Raw genomic sequence first — 12,707 nt, 5'->3', positions numbered from 1 at the left:
TCCTTATGTAGGGCTTTTACTGAAGTAAATGAATGAATAAAAAGGAAAGAGAGAGAAGTTTGTCACATATTTCTAAATTAATGCAAGTTACATGGTAACTGGGATATCGGTATTCTAGCTGCACCGCACAGACAAATTTTCAGCTGTGCAATCTTTCCATTATATCACTAAGCAGCAAAGCAAAAACATTGTCCTGAAATTGCAGAGCATACATATATTTCTAATGGTGTGAAAGAAGTTAAAAAAAAGAAAACCTTTACAGACATTCCCATTTACAATATGAAACAGACACAACTACAATCTCAATTTGCAGCATCCTTAATCCCATTCCCCTTAAAATACACTTTTAGGAGGGGGTAGTTAAAATAAGCTGTTCCAATCACGTCAGTATTCATAAGGACATATTTTAACTACCTCTGTGTGTAGACCCAGAAGGGAACATTTCTAGTAGGATGGGAAGTTGCATAAAGCAATTGATGCCCTGAAAATGGATCATTTCATAAAGTGGCGCGGTAAATATTTTTGTTCAGTACACCAGGTTTCGATTTGTGGGTCCCTTCACTCCGCTGTGGCTAAGGCCACACATTTCTTCTTCAGGCTCAGCCTCTGCAGTAACAGCTTGCTGCATAATCTTCTGTAGCTTGACAAAGACTTAATAACCACCCACTCCTTCTAGTCCTAGTTATAGGGAAATCAATGGACTTCTAGAATGTAGTGGCTTGTTTTTTCTTTTTCATTTACTTTGATACTGCATTTTGGTTCTGAGAGAAATTATTTCTACTTAGCAGTGATAACTCCATAGTAGGCATTTATGTAATTTCTTGCTTTGTTTAATTTTTAAAACTGTCCTAACTATTTCTATGTATTTATTTGTATTGAAATACGTCAATTTACAAATTATACTCATTTCAGGTATACAACATAGTGATTAAATTTTTTAAATAGATTATACTCCATTTAAAGTGATAAAATATTGGCTCTGTTCCCTGTGCTATACAATATATCCTTGTAGCTTATTTATTTTGTACACAATAGTTTGTATCTCCTAATCCCCTTCCCTTATCATGCCTGGACATGATTGTTGTAGACAGCATTGATACTTTTTAGCTTTTTTTTTAAAGGACTCTACCATCTGCTGGCTTATTTTAATCCTAAAGGCTGAACTGGTGTGCAGTCAACCTGGAAACCTCTGAGGTGACCTGTGTTCCTTAATGTCTTACGTGGAAGGCAGCATAAGTGCATTTATCCCTATCCCAGTTATAAAGAAACTTGGGGCTGATTAAATGGCTCAGAGGGGGAGGCAGCATGGCAAGTGATTAAAAAGACTGGTTTTGGAATTGTGACTCTAACATGAACTGAATTACGTGAATATTGGGGCTTCCCAGGTGGCTCAGTGGTAAAGAATCCGCCTGCAATGCAGGAGACGCGGGTTCAATCCCTGGGTCAGGAAGATCTCTTGGAGAAGGAAATGGCAACCCACTCCAATATTCTTGCCTGGAGAATCCCATGGACAGAGGAGCTGTAGTCCATGGGGTCGCAAAGGGTTGGGCATGGCTGAGTGACTGAGCATGCATACATGTGGATATTGAACAAGTTACTTAATTTAAATGGGCCTCAGTGTCTTTGTTTATAAAATGGAGATCATAGTATCACACAGGTGATCATGAGGGTTACTAAATGCTCAAGAGGTGGCAGCTTTGAAAACACGGGAGATGCAGATGCCATTCGCTGGAAATCTCTCTCCTGTTACCTTCCACTGATGAGAAACCTCGGTCAGCAACGAGAGCTGGGTACCACATCTTCCGCAGCCCCGTCTTCTCTTCCTCGGAGCCATCGGGGAATTGGCCAACTTATTCTCATTCTGCTCTTGATCTGCAAAGTTCTATGATTGACATCTAACAAAGGGTGGAAATCTTTAACCTGAAGAGCTGGCCTGTCTTTACACCCAGTTCCTCGAACCTGAATGCTATCTCAGTGACCTTGAGTCAACCAGTCTCTTCTCTCCAGAGTTCCCCAGGTTTTATCTCTGCTTGTTCTGCTTATCCCTGAACGCTCCCAGAAACCGAGTCAACTTTCTCACCACAATCAGCTGGTGGGTCTTGTTTCTTTCTGACCTGATCAGAAATCTGATGATTTTTGAAAGATCTGCCATGATGTCTGATTTGTTCTCTTATCATCTAGTCTGTGCTTCCAAGGCCAGTTCTCTCTCCTGTTCCTTATCTTTTTTTTTTTTTTTTGAGGGGGGAGGATAACTGATCTATGTTGGCCCATGTTTGGATGTTTTGAAGCTGCTTCCCTTAATGACAAGACAGTTTACCTTATCTTGTCATTAAGGCCTCAGCCTCTTTTTTCTTGGTGAGTGGAAAGATGGCATGTGTCCTGTTTTCTATGTAAGAGATAGAGGTCACTGTTCATTGGCAGCTATCTACTAGATTAAGCTTTTTGAATAAGAATGATGGTTTGGCCATCGTTTTCTCCTTACAGCCAGTGGTGAAGAAGGTATCGCAACTATTTGCTAAATGAATGTAGGGAAATAAAGATAAATGGGCCTCTTATTTGATGTTGTGCTTGTTTGGGTTATTTATTGAGTGTTCTTTGTGGGAGGAACAGAGTAGGTAGGGTGTATTAGAGGGACAGCAGGGGAGGTACAGAGTGGTAGGAACACTAAGGCACACGTGTTACTTAATTCTGGTAAAATCTATATGACAGGTGATGGGAAGTCACGGTGGAGATTTTAACTGAGGAATGATGTCTGGTAATTAAAATGTGTTGATGTGCACAATTATTGCCTGAAATCCTCAAAAATGTTCAGAGAGAATTATTTTAAATTGACATTAAGTTAAAGAAGTTTTATTTCTGTATAGTAGTTTTCTGTGTTCTGTCATGAACAAAGTGAAATCTCGTAACAGCATATTATCTGCGTGCAGAACTGTGGAGGCAGAAGCCCCTTTCTTTGGCCTCAGATTGCACCCTTCTCTTGTTTTCTGATACCTGGGCTTTTGGATCTTGAAAGAATTGACTCGTGGGAACTGCAGGCTGAACTGCCCAACCTGCTTGTGGGGAGTCATGAGGGTTACGCCTTACACTGGAGTGTGGACAACACTTTGCTACCAGGAGAACCCGTATGCCGGGAGATTGCATTGTGTTCCCAATCATTCATTTCAGCAGTTCTTGAACCCACAAATCTTTATTTTAATCTAGACTGCAGCCCATCTGCACAGAAGAGGTAGTAAAATCATTAAATGAATTCATATGCATACTCTTTGATTTATTATTGATTCTTATGTGGATATTATCACATTTCATGGAGGGATAAGAGTATAATAATTGCACTAATGGTTTATATACACATGCCTTTTCAAGAATTAGCAATTTTCTAGTAATGGCCAGAAATTATTTTCTTAAAACAAATGTGTTATTGTTATTATAAGACTTCATGCTTTTTTGTACTAATTGCCATTTTAGGAAGTAATTGACTTGGAGTTCTCTGTATTTTCTTAGAATTGTAGAGATACGAGATACTAGTTTTACGAAGAATAGCATGTTTTGCTACATTTTTTGGCAAGATTATCAGAAGATGAATTGTTGGAAATTATTGTAAATAGTTCTTTTTGATTGTTTTTTACAAACTATGCAAAAAATACCATTTGATGTGACTTCAAGACTTTTAAATATACTCTTGCCCAAGGTAGATCAAAGGAGAATAGAATAAGATTATGTGGACTATATCTTTAAATATTTTGCTTTGTTCACAAGTATATTTAGTAGTAAAAGCTTCTAAAAATTAAGATGTTTTTTCTACATAACTGACTCCTGAAACATTATTAAAGAAAATTATTTATATTGAATACAATATTCTTGTTACAAATATTTTATATAAAATAAGATGAACAATCTAAGTTACAGTGTATGTAAAACCATTTAGAGCCCAGTTGCAAAGTCTTTAGAGTAACCTTGGATGAGTCTGGCTGTCATGACCCAAGGGAATGAAGAAAGAGCTCTAAACCTGTGACCCTGGGGGCTTCGTCACAGGCTCCTGTTCCATTGTTCTGGGCCACTGTCTGGTGGTCGGTCAGCCACTGAGCGCCTGCCATGAGCACAGTGAGTGAGATAGGTAACCGTGTAGATTTTCCGTGTAAACTACCGAGATACGAAATTTCTGTTGATTCAGTCCTTAGCACTGCTTGCTGTTCTAGCCTGTTTTATTCTCAGATCAGTAAGATCATTTGAGTCTGTAATCTTCCTGTTGGTCCTCAGACACCATCTTGAGGGGCGGTCTCTGGACCTCAAACCTGGGCTGAGCAGACCCGCCTCATCCTAACAGGCAGATCCTTCGGCATAGGATGCCCAGAAAACCCGCCCTTCATTCATTTATTCACAGAGTAAGGAGTATCTGAATACTCGCTATACGATGGATATTATACCCGGGATACAACAGTGAGTCAGCCACAGCCCTTACCCTCTACACAGATGTCTACCTGAGACCATTAATCTGGCCTCATTCTTTCAGCGTTTCTTTCTTTGTTCTCTGCATGACATATGGAATACTTTCTCTTCCTTTTTTCCTCTGGTGCACGTTTATGGCTGTCCTTATACACTGTGCTTCCCATGGCCACTCATTTCTGGCTCCAATTTGGCAGGTAGTTTATTACCTGTTCCATTTTATAGATGAGGCAATAGAGAGCTCTTTTTATTTTTATTTTTTTTCCCTTCATTTGAGCAAAGACCATCTGCAGATGTTAAAGCTTTAAGCTGGGAAACAGAGAAAAGTGTTTCCTGCATTTGAGGCCACAAAATTCAAGCCTTTCTTGAAGCTCAGAAGAGCCCCCAAATTGAGTTGCTCAAAAAACAGTTTTTCTGGTTACAATTAATACTAGGTCAAGGGAAAATTACAAACCTCATCTAAGAATAACTTAATTGACCACTGGAGGTCACTATTGCTCCATATAAGTACTATGGACACAGCTACTTGGGTTGAGTTCTTGGGAGGTTTTCTAAGTCTGTCTCTGCATTTTTAACACTCTTGCTTTGTCCAATTTGCATTATAGTCACTCCAGATTTTCTCTGAAACAAGGTTGGATTACAAATAAGCAACTTAACAAAGAAATAAAATTCATTTTACCAAGGAGTAACTGTGGTTGATGATCTGACTTAGGGGACAAAGAGATGCTTGGGCGCTTGCAAATTGTCCTCAGAATAACCTGATGGAAAGCCATTATTTCCCCTTTGTCTAAATATTCAAACTATTGACAGTCTGTGCCACACAGGGAGTCTAGCACAGTACTCAAGAAACTGAAGAGTCACCTTTTAGAGGTCACCTCTTCCAACATTTTGCCGAACGCAGGAATGGCTCTTAGTATCCAAATGAATGACCACTTGCCTCTATTTGAATCCCTGCCAGAGACCATGCTCATAGACTCACCATGCTGGAGTTGAGCTGGAAGGATAGAAGGCTCTTTCTTCAGCTCACCTTTTTGTGTTGTTTCATGAACCCATGTCATGTTATGTACATGTTCCTAAAAGATGTTGTGTGTGTTCAGCGGAAGGGGCTTGACCCTAGCTATTGGCTGTGAGAAGGATTACTTGTGGAAAGTTGAGTTTCTAGAACAGGCCAAGTGGGGCCTGGGAGGGAGGCTGTGGGCCTTCTGGTCTCCCTCAGATCATAAAAGGTAGTAGATGCTGTAGATCCTTCCTCTGGCTGTTCTCAGACACTGTGCCTTTCATCAAGGTGCTCTGGGTAAGCATAGGGGAGTCTGATGAATTCAACAGTGGTTACATTTAATCAATACAGTTCTCTCCCTAAGAGCTATGTAAAGGTGAAATCCCATAACTGAATCCTGGTTTTGCACTAGTTTCTGGTACAGAACTGCAGGACCACTGCTACAGAAAAGCTTTGCATTTTGCATTTGGGAGAAAGCATCCGGTGTTCCTATCCCTCAGCCACAGCCATGCTTTCAATGGAGTCTGTGGTTTACCTGCTGGTAGGAGCAGCTCTATGACACTTGTTCCCTCGTTTAGAAACCCAAACTCAGGCCTGCCATTTAGAGACACAAATGATGGATGAGATGAAGAACTCCCTGAATTTTTACAAGCCCCGGTGCCCTTAGAGACAAGACACTTTTTATCCGTTACTAATGGGCACTCAGCTTTTTCTTTGGCTCATTTCCAGTTCAGAATTTTAGTGATGTGCCTAAAATCACATGTAAGCTCTGGAATCCAGCAGATACAGACTTAACTCTTGCCCGGGCTTCTTTCTATCTGTGTAACCTCAGGCAAATTACTTAACTTCTTTAAACTTCAGTTATCCTTCTGAGAATGAAGACCATGATAATCATAATATCAAGCCTCCAGGGCTGTGCTAAGGATTAAATGAGAAAGCATTTAGGGGTGTATAACACAGTGCCTGCATATGACACATGCTCCAAAAATGCTATCTGCTAATACTGAGTTGGATAAGTTAACTCAAGAAAGGACAGAAGGAATTTGAGGTTAACACTGTAACTATAAATTTCAGAGAGGCCCCAAAGAGCAGATAATCAGATCACAGCGTTCAGTCATGTAATAAATATTTTCAAAAGCCTTTTCTTTGTCAGGCAAGATAATAAAGGAGGACCAGGTTCTGTTCAGAGAGTTGCCAGTGGAGTAGTTGACACGTACTAACAGATAATTATAAAACATGTTGTGGATACAACAGCAGAAAGATGACTAGGGGTTAGATAGTTCCAAGTCCACTACTGCTGCTGCTGCTGCTAAGTCGCTTCAGTCGTGTCCGACTCTGTACGACCCCATAGACGGCAGCCCACCAGGCTCCCCCGTCCCTGGGATTCTCCAGGCAAGAACACTGGGGTGGGTTGCCATGTCCTTCTCCAATGCAGGAAAGTGAAAAGTGAAAGTGAAGTCGCTCAGTCGTGTCCGACTCTTCGTGACCCCATGGACTGCAGCCCACCAGGCTCCTCCATACATGGGATTTTCCAGGCAAGAGTGCTGGAGTGGGGTGCCAGTCTAGAGACTCACAATTCCATGGCTACAAATTTAATGTATTAAGTTGCATCTCACTGATTGAAAAAGTTGTTTTTTTTTTTCCCTGGATTCTGTTATTGCATAATCCAGGCATTTGGACTGTTGGTAAAGAGGTGATTATATAAATCTGGCATTGTTTGATGCCTACTGCCATTCCAGGATGTGGAGTTATTGTGTAAGAAATATACCTGAAAAGTGCTCTGAAAAAATGAGATTTTGTGTTCCTTCACCATGTAAATGTTTATGTTCAGAGCAATAAAATTAAGATCGCCAAAAAGACAATATAAGTGCATTTATATTTCTAGTTGACAATACATTTTCCATTTGAATATACTTCCTGTCATACTCGCTGGCCTTTTACATAAATCATCTCAATGTTTAAACCAGTTTAAGCTTTGTATGAGTACATACTGCTTAGGTTAAAAGAATATGCCGAGTCAATTTCCTTTCATTCAACTAATTTTTATAGTGGTGCTGTATATATTGTATACTGGTAATATTGCCCCTCAGGCTACATCCTACATGACAAATGTTGAATATTAAGCTATCATTTTCATCTTCCCCATCTATTTTTTTTTGTTTGGACGCTCCACGAGGTTTGCAGGACTTTAGCTCTCTGACCAGGGATTGAACCTGAGCCCTTGGCAGTGAAATCATAGAGGCCTAACCAATGGATCACCAAGGTATTCCCAGTCTTCCCCATCTTAAAGATTAATTGTATCCAAGACTTCAGGAGTTATTTACCAATAACATGCTTTTTACAGCTGTTCATTTAACCAGCATTATTGAGTACCTACAATGTACAAAGTACTTTAAACATGAAATTGCAAACAGAGTCCCTCTTTTCATTTAACAAATGTCAGCATTGAGTTTCTTCAGTCAACCTGTCTGCTTAATGTGATGTTGGCACCATCATGTTAGGATTAGGAACAAGAGACAAAAACCTAAAATGTGTGCTACTCGTTGGCAGCAAAAACCATTGAAATGATTCAGGTTCTAATTATATGTATCAGGGGGATCCCAAAACAAAATAATAGTGGGAAAAAACTCAGAACTTCCAATAAGTATATGCACTGAAGAAGAAATATCACTATGTATAGCTCATAAGACTTTTTTTGGGTATTTATTTTTGACAAATAAAAATTGTTTATATTTAAGGTATACAGTATGATGTTTTGATATATGTATACATTGTGAAGTGACTGCCACAGTGAGACAAACTAACGTGTCTATCACCTTTCATAGTTACCATTTTTTTAATGTGTGTGTGCTGAGAATATTTGTGATTTACTTTCGTAGCAAATTTCAAGTATATAATACTTTAGTATTAACTATTGTCAGCATGCTGTACATTAGGCCTCCAGAACTTATTTCTTTTATAACAGAAAAATTTACCCCTTGATTCATATGTCCCTTTCCCCTTACCCTCCAGGTTCTGGTAACCACCACTCTAATAACCTTTTGAGTTTGATTTTTTTTTAAAAATCTGCATATAAGTGAGATCATGTGATATTTGTCTTTTTGTGTCTGGCTTATTTCATTTAGTATAATGTCCTTCAGATTTACCCATGTGGTTGCCAATGGCAGGATTTACTTCTTTTTAAAATCTGAACAGCATTTCATTGTCCATATGTACCATATTTTCTTAATTCATTCAGTGTGTTGACAAGCATGTGGGTTGTTTTCATAGTTTGCCTACTGTGATTAATCCTACAATGAACATGAGAGTGTAGATATTCTTTCAAGATAATAATTTTATTTCTTTGGGATGTATACCTACACGTGGGATTGCTATTTCATGGTAACGTTATTTTTATTTTTGTGGAACCTCTATATGATCTATGCTGAATAATACTGCGTGTGCACTGGAGAAGAGTGTCTGTTGTGCTGCTGTTGAATGGAATGTTCTTAATATGTGTGTTAAGATCATTTGATTTAAAACGTTGTTCAGGTCCAGTGTTTCCTTATTGATTTTCTATCTGGACAAGAAGTTCCCTACTTGAAGGCTGTTAATATTTGCTTTATATATTAAGGTGCTCTGATGTTAGGTTCATATATATTTACTATTTTTATTTCCTCTTAATGGAATCCACTCATCAATGTTTTTTCTCTTATTACAGTTTTTTACTTAAAGTCTATTTAGTCTGATGTAAATGTGGCTACTTCTGTTCTCTTTTGGTTTCTATTTGCATGGAATATATTTTTCTGTCTCTTAATTTCAGCCCATGTGTGTCCTTAAAGCTGAATTGATTCTCTTACAGGCAGCATATGGTGGGATCTTTTTTTTTTCCTTAACCATCCATCCTTTCTGTCTTCTGATTGGAGAATTAAGTCCATTTACCTTTAAAATAATTAGTGATCAGCTCAGAGGACTTTTTGAGGAGGATGAATTTTATGTTGTGAAAAACCCCTTTGTGAGAAATTAGATGTGTTTGCTATAAAAAGGGAAGGCAACAGCTAAGTTTGGGCACAGTAGTTATAGACAGGGAATTGAATTTCTCCATATACCAAAGAGATGGAGAATGGTGGAGTTTCCAAAACCAAGCTCAGATGGAGAACTATAAGATGACAGAAGAAGAAAAAAGGAGGTGAGGGAAGCAGGGAAATGGCATCATGGCTTGTAATCCTGTGCCTTGAAAGGACAAGGGGAAATCCTTTATGGGAAGAAGTCAAAGGCTAAAGAAAACAAGCATGTCCAGGGCTTAATACTTGATACGGTGTAAAAGCTTCTTCAACTTGCAACTGTAACACCAATTGGTACGCAGTTTTGTTTTTTTTCCCCCCAGTGAAGACAGACTTTTATCACTTGCAAAGCATTCCCTTAAGACTGGAGTTGCCATTCCCTCCTTCAGGGGATCTTCCCAACCCAGGGATCAAACCCAGGTCTCCTGCACTGCAGGCAGATTCCTTACCGTCTGAGCCACCAGGGAAGCGTTGGTGCATCTGCTAATAAATTTGCTTGTTTCTTGTTTTTCTCTTACTGCTCTGTCTTTTCTCAGTCTAATTTGTTGAGTCTCAGCCAATGAACTTGAGATAGGTAGAGGAAAAAAAATTTTTTTTCTCCCTTCCACAAGCAAGTTGTTTACATTCTGTTTATATGAAAGGAAGTTTATTTGATGAAAGTGACACATTTTCTAGAAAAGTCACAACAAAGAAGCTAAAATATCCAAGTAATGTATCTTTAAGAAATCTACATTCAGCAGTTCTTATTTCCTAAGAAGAGAAATGTTTTTTTTTTGTTTAGATTGTTTACATTGTTGTTTTATTTCTTATGAAATTAATACACACATATATTAAAACATCTGGAAAGACTAATTTTTGAAAGCATCTATTCTTATGTTATCCCACTCCCTCTGATAACAAACAGGACGCAGGCATTAATCTTATGGAAATAGTTGCCTTATGCTGTCCACCATGGCAGATAAGAGGTGGTGGACCAGGGTGCAGAGTGGGGATGCCATCTCCCCAGTGCTTCTCCTTTGAGGAGAAGCTATAGTTGTCCTACCAACTGTTAGAGTCCCGAATCTTGTGAAGATGGTACTTTGGACCCTCTTTCTTTTCTCTTTCTGTATTTGGGTAAGGGGTTGCAGAGGGAAAAAAATGATAGAGTTTGAGAATAGGTGCACTTTTTGTTCAGTTATTCATGGTTTCTTTTTTCAGCTTTAATTTTTTTAAAAAATTTAAATATAGTTGATTTAAAATGTGTACAGGGACTTCCCTTGTGGTCCAGTGGCTAAGATTCCGTGCTCCAAGGCAGGGAGCTCCAGTTTGATCCCTAATCAGGAACTAGTTCCCACATGCTGCAGCTAAGAGTTGGCATACTGCAGCTAAGAGTTCACACGCTGCAACTAAAGATGCCACGTGCCACAGCTAAGATCTAGAGCAGCCAGAAAAAAAAAATGTATATATTCCCTGGTGGCTTGGTGGTAAAGAATCTGCCTATAATGCAGGAGATGCAGGTTTGATCTCTGGGTCAAGAAATCCCTTGCAGGAAGGCATGGCAACCCCCTCCAGTACTCCTGCTTGCAGAATCCCATGGACTGAGGAGCCTGGCAGGCTACAGTCCATAGGGTTGCAAAGAGTAGGAGATGACTGAGCAACTAAGCACAGCACAGACACACACACACACATTCTTTTTTAAAATATTCTTTTTCCTTATGCTTTATCACAGGATACTGAATATAGTTCTCTGTGTTATAGAGTAGGACCTTGAAGTTTATCCATCCTGTATGTAAAAGTTGACATCTTCTAACCTCTACCTCCCATTCCATCTCTCTACCAATCCCCTCCTCCTTGGCAACCACCAGTCTGTTTTCAATGCCTGTGATTCTGTTTCTGTTTCATAGGTTCATTTGTGGCATATTTTAGATTCCATATATATGTGATATCATATGGTGTATAGATGTCACACGAGTGTATGTTCCTTGGCTCTTTGTCTTATCACAACAAAGATTTGGAGGGACAGACATTAAAGCCCCCTCCGTGTGTCACAGCTCTCGGGTCTTGGATAGACTGTGTTATAGCTCTCAGGTCTCGAAAGGACCATGTTATAGCTCTTAGACAAATCAGTGTTACAGCTCAGTGTTACAGCTCTATTTTATTTAGAAGATAGCAGGAAAATCCATCTTTGAGGCGTGAGGGCATGTCGACCCAAAGACTCGAGAAGAGCACCCCAGCGCCTAGGGGAGTTGGCTCCTCTTTTCATATATTTATCTCTCCCTGGGCCTGTCTTATGTAAATTGGGCCAGCCAGGAGTGTTGTTTGTTTTACCTGAGGTCCTCACTCTGGTCCTCAGACCTTCTTTTGTTCTATTTTCGCTGGCTTTTCCCTTCCTTGTCTTTTAGCCACTGCCATTTTGGACTCCTTTTCCCTATTCTACCTACCTAACAGTATATGTCTTTTTTGACTTACTTAACTTAGAATAGAATCAGTCCATCATCCAGGCCAGAATACTGGAGTGGGTAGCCTTTCCCTTCTCCAGGGGATCTTCCCAACCAAGGGATCGAACCCAGATCTCCTGCATTGCAGGTGGATTTTACTAGCTGAGCCACCAGGGAAGCCCTATACATACACATACATACACACACGTATATGATTTATATATATTTATCTATTTAATAAACAACAACTATATATAGCTAATGCACATATAACATGTATATGTGTATCTCTATCTGCTTTCTATCTAAAGTCTTATAAGCAATGGCTGAAGGCTCCTTTGGAGAAGTACAAGAGGATCTATTATTTACCCCATGATTTGAGGAAAACTGACTCTAGGTCAAATCCTGAGTGTGTTTCTGCTTCTCTTCATCTCCTTTTTCTGATTCTCTTGCCCTCTTAATGCTTCCCATGCATCAGATGCTCAGGTCTTAAGCCATTGCTACTCAGGAAACAAAAGATCTAATCCAGGGAATTTTTAACCTCATGTGCCCAAACCCTAAGATATACCAAAGGGCTTCAGGAGCAGTTTTGTGCGACTTCTAGGCCTGGTCTTTGATCTGTATCCTAACATCCCCTTTCTGCAGGATCAGTGCCTAAGAGAGCATTGACCTTGGAAGCTGCATGCTAAAGGTGGCAGAGCCTGAAGATGGGAGCTAGCCTGGGTTCCTGAATCACCACTTAGAGCCTCCTGCTGAGCAGGAGTATCTATTTTGGACTTTATATGAGTGAAAAACAAACTTCTGTCG

The sequence above is a fragment of the Bos taurus genome, chromosome 24 (assembly GCF_002263795.3).
Source record: "Bos taurus isolate L1 Dominette 01449 registration number 42190680 breed Hereford chromosome 24, ARS-UCD2.0, whole genome shotgun sequence".
Classification (NCBI taxonomy): domain Eukaryota; kingdom Metazoa; phylum Chordata; class Mammalia; order Artiodactyla; family Bovidae; genus Bos; species Bos taurus.
The sequence above is the reverse complement of the archived record's forward strand: the minus strand, read 5'-3'. Positions refer to the sequence as shown.